Here is a 7,106-nt window from a genome sequence, read left to right as displayed (position 1 = left end):
AGCGAGCGGCCGAGGCTAGCAGAGGGGACGTCGCGACGGAAGAGTCTGTTGACACGGCGATTCAGACGGCTAGGGGGCCGAGGCTAGCAGAGGGGACGTCGCGACGGAAGAGTCTGTTGACACGGCGATTCAGACGGCTAGCGGGCCGAGGCTAGCAGAGGGGGACGTCGCGACGGAGGAGTCTGTTGACACGGCGATTCAGACGGCTAGCGGGCCGAGGCTAGCAGAGGGGGACGTCGCGACGGAAGAGTCTGTTGACACGGCGATTCAGACGGCTAGCGGGCCGAGGCTAGCAGAGGGGACGTCGCGACGGAGGAGTCTGTTGTAGCCCTCTCGGACGGTTATGTTGGCAGACCAGGGCTCCGTGTAGGGCTCCGTGTAGGGCTCCGTGTAGGGCTCCGTGTAGGGCTCCGTGTAGGGCTCCGTGTAGGGCTCCGTGTAGGGCTCCGTGCAGGCTCCGTGTAGGGCTCCGTGTAGGCAGTAAAAGGGTCCAGGCCAATTGGCAGAAAAGGTATTGAGCCCAAGAAATTGGCTGATGGACCTCTTCAGCTAGCCGGGAGATGGCCTAGTACGAGGCTAACTGGTGCTTGCTTCCGGACAGAGACGTTAGCCAGGAGTAGCCATTCGGATAGCAGTTAGCTAGCTGCGAAAAGACGTTAGCCAGGAGTAGCCATTCGGATAGCAGCTAGCTAGCTGTGATGATCTAGGTGAAAAGGTTCAGAGCTTGCGGTAGGAATCTGGAGAAGTGGAGATGAGGAAGCAGTCTCCGATATGCTCTGGGTTGAATCGCGCTGCGCAGACTGGCAGGAGTTGACCGGGGTCTGAATCGCCGTGTCAACAGACTCCTCCGTCGCGACGTCCCCCTCTGCTAGCCTCGGCCCGCTAGCCGTCTGAATCGCCGTGTCAACAGCTCGCCTAGCTACTCACTGGACCCTATGATCACTCGCCTACGCATGCCTCTCCCGAATGTCAATATGCCGTTTTGGTTAGTGATTATTGTCGTATTTCACTGTAGAGCCTCCAGCCCTGCTCAATATGCCTTAGCTAGTCCTTTTGTTCCACCTCCCACACATGCGGTGACCTCACCTTGTTTAAATGGTGTCTCTAGAGACAAACCTCTCATCGTCACTCAATGCCTAGGTTTACCTCCACTGTATACACATCCTACCATACCTGTCTGTACATTATGCCTTGTATCTATTCCTCCGCACCCAGAAACCTGCTCCCTTTACTCTGTTCCGAACACACTAGACGACCAGTTCTTATTGCCTTTAGCCATACCCTTAACCTACTCCTCCTCTGTTCCTCTGGTGATGTAGAGGTTAATCCAGGCCCTGCAGCGCCTAGCTCCACTCCCATTCCCCAGGCGCACTCATTTGTTGACTTCTGTAACCGTAAAAGCCTTGGTTTCATGCATGTTAACATTAGAAGCCTTCTCCCTAAGTTTGCTTTATTCACTGAAATTTCCATCCCTAACTACAACATTTTCCGACAAGATATAACTTCCAAACTGGGCGGTGTTGCAATCTAATGCAGAGATGGCCTGTAGAGTTCTGTCTTACTATCCAGGTCTGTACCCGAACAATCGAGCTTCTACTTTTAAAAATCCACCTTTCCAGAAACAAGTCTCTCACCGTTACCACTTGTTATAGACCCCCCTCTGCCCCCATACTGTTATTTATTTTGCTCCTTTGCACCCCAGTATCTCTACTTGCACGTATTTCGCCACTATGGCCTATTTATTGCCTTACCTCCCTAATCTTACCTCCTCTGCACACACTGTATACAGATTTTTCTACTGTATGTTTGTTTATGTGTAACTCTGTGTTGTTGTATGTGTCGAACTGCTTTGCTTTATCTTGGCCAGGTCACAATTGTAAATGAGAACTTGTTCTCAACTGGCCGACCTGGTTAAATAAAGGTGAAATAACTGGCCGACCTGGTTAAATAAAGGTGAAATAACTGGCCGACCTGGTTAAATAAAGGTGAAATAAAAAATAAATAAAAAAATAGGGTAAAACTCTGGCCCTAATTATGACAGCCCAGTTACGGCTGATGTGTTTCTCAAGGTAAAGACTGTGGAGCTCACCTGTGCAGAGCATTTTTCTACGGCTGGCCATGCTTTCCACCTGGCTACCCCTACCTACTCAAGAGTCTGCACCCCCACAGCAACTTTCCCAAGCCTCCCCATTTCATATTGTCACCAAACCCACTGGCTCCAGGTCATCTATAAGTCTCTGCTAGGTCAATCCCCCCCCCCGCCCCCCCCTTATCTCAGCTCATGGTCACCATAGCACACCCAACCGTAGCACGCGCTCCAGCTGGTCATCCCCAAAGCCAATTCTCAATTTGCGACCTTCCTTCCAGTTTCTGATGCCAATGACTGGCGACTCATAAATCTCCCTCATAGCTTTAAGTTACCAGCGTGTCAGAGCAGTTTTACAGATCAATTGGGCCACTGTACATAGCCCATCTGTAAATAGCTCATCCAACTACTCATCCCAATATGTTATTTATTTTGGCTCCCCAAGTATCTCTACTTGCACATTCATCTTTCTGCAAATCTATCACTCAGTGTTTTAATTGCTAAATTGTATTTATTTCACCACTATGGCCTATTTTATTGCCTACCTCCCTAATCTTACGCTAATTTGCACACACTGTATACAGACTTTTCTATTGTGTTTCTGACTGTAGGTTTATCCATCTATAATCTGTTGTTGTTTGTGTCGGCACTGCTTTTGCTTTATCTTGGCAGGTCAACAGTTGTAATTGAGAACTTGTTCTCAACTGGCGCTACCCTGGTTAAATAAAAGGTGTTCTCAATGGCCTCCCTGGTTAAAATAAAGGTGTTCTCAACTGGGCCTAGCCTGGTTAAATAAATGGTGTTCTCACTGGCCTACTGGTAAATAAAGGTGTTCTCAACTGGCCTACCTGGGTTAATGAAAGGTGTTCTCAACTGGCCTACCTGGGTTAACATAAAGGTGTCTCAACTGGCCTACTGGTTAATAAAGGCTGTTCGCTCACTGGCCTACTGGTTAAATAAAGGTGTTCTCAACTGGCCTAACTGGTTAATAAAGGTGTTCTCAACTGGCCTCTGGTTTAAATAAAGGTGGTTCCCACTGGCCCTACCTGGGTTAAATTAACAGGTGTTCTCACAACTGGCCCTACCTGGTTAACGTAAAAGGTGTTCTCAACTGGCCTACGTGGTTTAAATACAAGTTGTGTTTCCAACTGCCTACTGTTACAATAAAGTGTTCTCACAATGCCTGAAGCTGGTTAAATAAAGGTGTTCTCAACTGGGCTATCCTGGTTAAATAAAGTGTTCTCAAACTGGCCTACCTGGTTTAAATACAGGTGTTCTCACTGGCCTAACCTGGTTAAAATAAAGGTGTATCTAACTGCCTACCTGGTTAAATAAAGTTGTTCCAACTGGCCTACCTGGTTAAATAAAGTTTCAAGGGTATAAGGTGTCTCAACTAGGCCTACCTGTTAATCTAAAGGTGTTCTCACTGGCCTACCTGGTTAAATAAAGGTGTTTCAACTGGCCTACCTGGTTAAATAAAGGTGTTCTCAACTGGGCCTACCTGGTTAAATAAAGGTGTTCTTCAACTGGGGCCTACCTGCGGTTAAATAAAGGTGTCGTCTCAACTGGCCTACCTGGTTAAATAAAGTGTTTCTCATCTGGCCTACCTGGTTAAATAAAGGTGTTCTCAACTGGCCTGACCGTGGTTAAAATAAAGGTGTTCTCACTGGCCTACCTGGTTAAATAAAGGTGTTCTCAACTGGCCTACCTGGTTGTAAATAAAGGGTGTTCCAACTGGCCCTACCTGGTTAAATAAAGGTGTTCTCAACTGGCCTACCTGGTTAAATAAAGGTGTTCTCAACTGGCCTACCTGGTTAAAATAAAGGTTGTTCTCACTGGCGTACTACTGGTTAAATAAAGGTGTTTCAACTGGCCTACCCTGGTTAAATAAAGGTGTTCTCAACTGGCCTACCTGGTTAAATAAGGTGTTTCTCAACTGGCCTTAACTGGTTAAATTAAAGTTGTTCTCAACTGGCCTACCTGGTTAAAATAAAGGTTGTTCTCAACTGACCTACCTGGTTTAATATAAGGGTGTTCTCAACTGGCCTACCTGGTTAAATAAAGGTGTTCTTCAACTGGCCTACCTGGTTTAAAGTCCAATGGCTAGTATAGTGTTCTCAAGGCTATCCTGGTTAATAAAGGGTGTTCTCTAACTGGCTACCTGGTTAAAATAAGGTGTTCTCACTGCCTACCTGGTTAAATAAGGTTGTTTCTCAACTGGCCTTACCTGGTTAAATAAAGGTGTTCTCAACTAGGCTACCTGGTTAAATAAAGGTGTTCTCAACTGGCCTACTGGTTAAATAAAGGTGTTCCTCCACTGGCCTAACCTGTTGAAATAAAGGTGTTCTCAACTGGCCTACCTGGTTAAATAAAGGTGTTCTCAACTGGCCTACCCTGGTTTAAATAAGGTGTTTCTCAGCACGGTTAAAAGCCCATGGCTACCGTTCGGTGTTCCAGCTACCTGGTAAATAAAGTGTTTCTCAACTGGCCTACCTGGTTTAAATAAAGGTGTTTTCAACTGCTCCTGGAAATAACAGTGTTCTCAATCTGGCCTACCTGGTTAAATAAAGGTGTTCTCAACTGGCCTACCTGGTTAAATAAAGGTTGTTCTCAACTGGCCTACCTGGTTAAATAAAGGTGTTCTCACTGGCCTACCTGGTTAAATAAAGTGTTCTCACTGGGCCTATGTAATAAAGTGTCTAACTGGCCTTACCTGGTTAAATAAAGGTGTAACAGTCACTGGTTAAATAAAGGTGAAATAAATAATAAAAAAAATAGGGTAAAACTCTGGCCTAATTATGAAGCCCAGTTACGGCTGATGTGTTTCTCAGTAAAGGTGAGCTCACCTGTGCAGAGCTCACCTGTGCAGAGCTCACCTGTGAGACTCACTGTGAGACTCACCTGTGCAGGCTCGCAGAGCTCACCTGTGCAGAGCTCACCTGTGCAGAGTCACCTGTGCAGAGCTCACCTGTGCAGAGCTCACCTGTGCAGAGCATTCTGTCTGACTGAGACAGGGAGGCTGGGCAGGAGAGAAGGGGTGGGGGTCCCTTCCGCTGGGTTTGGGGTGGGTGGTAGGTCCGGGACCACCTCTGGCCTTCAGGATGGAGGGCTGGGTCGCTCCCACCCTCCTCATTTACTTCCTGGTTCACACTGCTCTGATTGGCTGTGGCCCAGGGCTGACCCTGACAGCGACCTCGGAGATAGTGACCATTTTCTGGGGGCGTGAGGGAGCAGTCTTGTGGGGAGCAGGGACCGTTTCCTTCAGTAGAGAGTTCTCCAACTGTAGGTAATAGAAGACAGGACAGAGTTTTACAGGGTCAGTCATAGTATGCAAATAGGTGTTGTTTTACAGGGTCAGCCAAGTAGTAGAAGGTGTTGTTTTACAGGGTCAGTCATGTAGTATGATAGGTGTTGTTTACAGGTCAGTCATAGTAGTATGATAGGTGTTGTTTTACAGGGTCAGTCATAGTAGTATGATAGGTTGTTGTTTTACAGGGTCAGTCATAGTAGTATGATAGGTGTTGTTTTACAGGGTCAGTCATAGTAGTATGATAGGTGTTGTTTTTACAGGTCAGTCATAGTAGTATGATTAGGTGTTTGTTTTACAGGGTCAGTCATAGTAGTATGATAGGTGTTGTTTTACAGGGTCAGTCATAGTAGTATGACAGGTGTTGTTTACAGGGTCAGCCATAGTAGTATGATAGGTGTTGTTTTACAGGGTCACGTCATAGTAGTATGAAGGTGTTGTTTTACAGGGTCAGCATAGTAGTATGATAGGTGTTGTTTTACAGGGTCAGTCATAGTAGTATGATGGTGTTGTTTTACAGGGTCAGTCATAGTAGTATGATAGGTGTTGTTTAACAGGGTCAGTCATAGTAGTATGATAGGTGTTGTTTACAGGTCAGTCATAGTAGTATGATAGGTGTTGTTTTACAGGGTCAGTCATAGTAGTGTGATAGGTGTTGTTTCAGGGTCAGTCATAGTAGTATGATAGGTGTTGTTTTACAGGGTCAGTCATAGTAGTATGATAGGTGTTGTTGTACAGGGTCAGTCATAGTAGTTGATAGGTGTTGTTTTACAGGGTCAGTCTAGTAGTATGATAGGTGTGTTTCAGGTCCAGCCATAGTAGTATGATAGGTGTTGTTTACAGGGTCAGTCATGTAGTATGATAGGTGTTGTTTTACAGGGTCAGCCATAGTAGTGATAGGGTGTGTTTTACGGGTCAGTCATAGTATGATAGGTTGTGTTTTTACAGGGTCAGTCATAGTAGTATGAGAGGTTGTTGAGGGTAATAGGTGTTGTTTTACAGGGTCAGTCATGTAGTATGATAGGTTTGTTGATAGTAGTAGATAGGTGTTGTTTACAGGGTCAGTCATAGTAGTATGATAGGTGTTTGTTGTACAGGTCAGTCATAGTAGTGATGAGTGTTGTTTTACAGGGTCAGTCATAGTGTACGCTAGTAGTATGAGTGTTTGTTTTACAGGTGTAGTCGTCTATAGTATGATAGGTGTTGTTTGTACAGGGTCAGTCATAGTAGTGTAGGTGTTGTTTACAGGGTCAGTCATAGTATATATGGTCAGTATGTAGTGTTATTTTACAGGGTCAGTCATAGTAGTATGATAGGTGTTCATCGTTATAGTAGTATGATAGGTGTTGTTTTTACAGGGTCATCATAGTAGTATGATAGGTGTTGTTTTACAGGGTCAGTCATAGTAGTATGATGGTTGTTTTTACAGGGTCAGTCATAGTAGTATGATAGGTGTTGTTTACAGGGTCAGCCGTACGGCGCCCCTGGAGCAAAGTTAGGACTTGTTCTGAAGGGCATGTTTCATCTGTCTGCTCGGGTATTGGGAAACGTGACCTTTCGGTTACTGGGCCAACGCTTTAACCACTAGGCTACTGCGCCATTAGGGATGAGTGAACCAGCTAGGCTACCTGCGCCCTATATAGGGAATAGGGCTGGCCCAACGCTCTAACACTAGGCTACCTGCGCCTATCTAGGGAATAGGGTGGCATGGGA

At 45.9% G+C, this 7,106-nt stretch overlaps 1 pseudogene; it reads right to left on the bottom strand.

Moving 5' to 3' along the window:
- The window catches only part of LOC112075037 (LIM domain only protein 7-like), a 69,576-nt pseudogene that overhangs the window by 29,818 nt on the left and 32,652 nt on the right, over positions 1-7,106 (bottom strand).

The sequence above is a fragment of the Salvelinus sp. IW2-2015 genome, unplaced genomic scaffold (genome assembly GCF_002910315.2).
Source record: "Salvelinus sp. IW2-2015 unplaced genomic scaffold, ASM291031v2 Un_scaffold2949, whole genome shotgun sequence".
Lineage (NCBI taxonomy): Eukaryota > Metazoa > Chordata > Actinopteri > Salmoniformes > Salmonidae > Salvelinus > Salvelinus sp. IW2-2015.
Note: the sequence above shows the minus strand (reverse complement) of the source record. Positions and strands in the feature narration are given on the sequence as shown.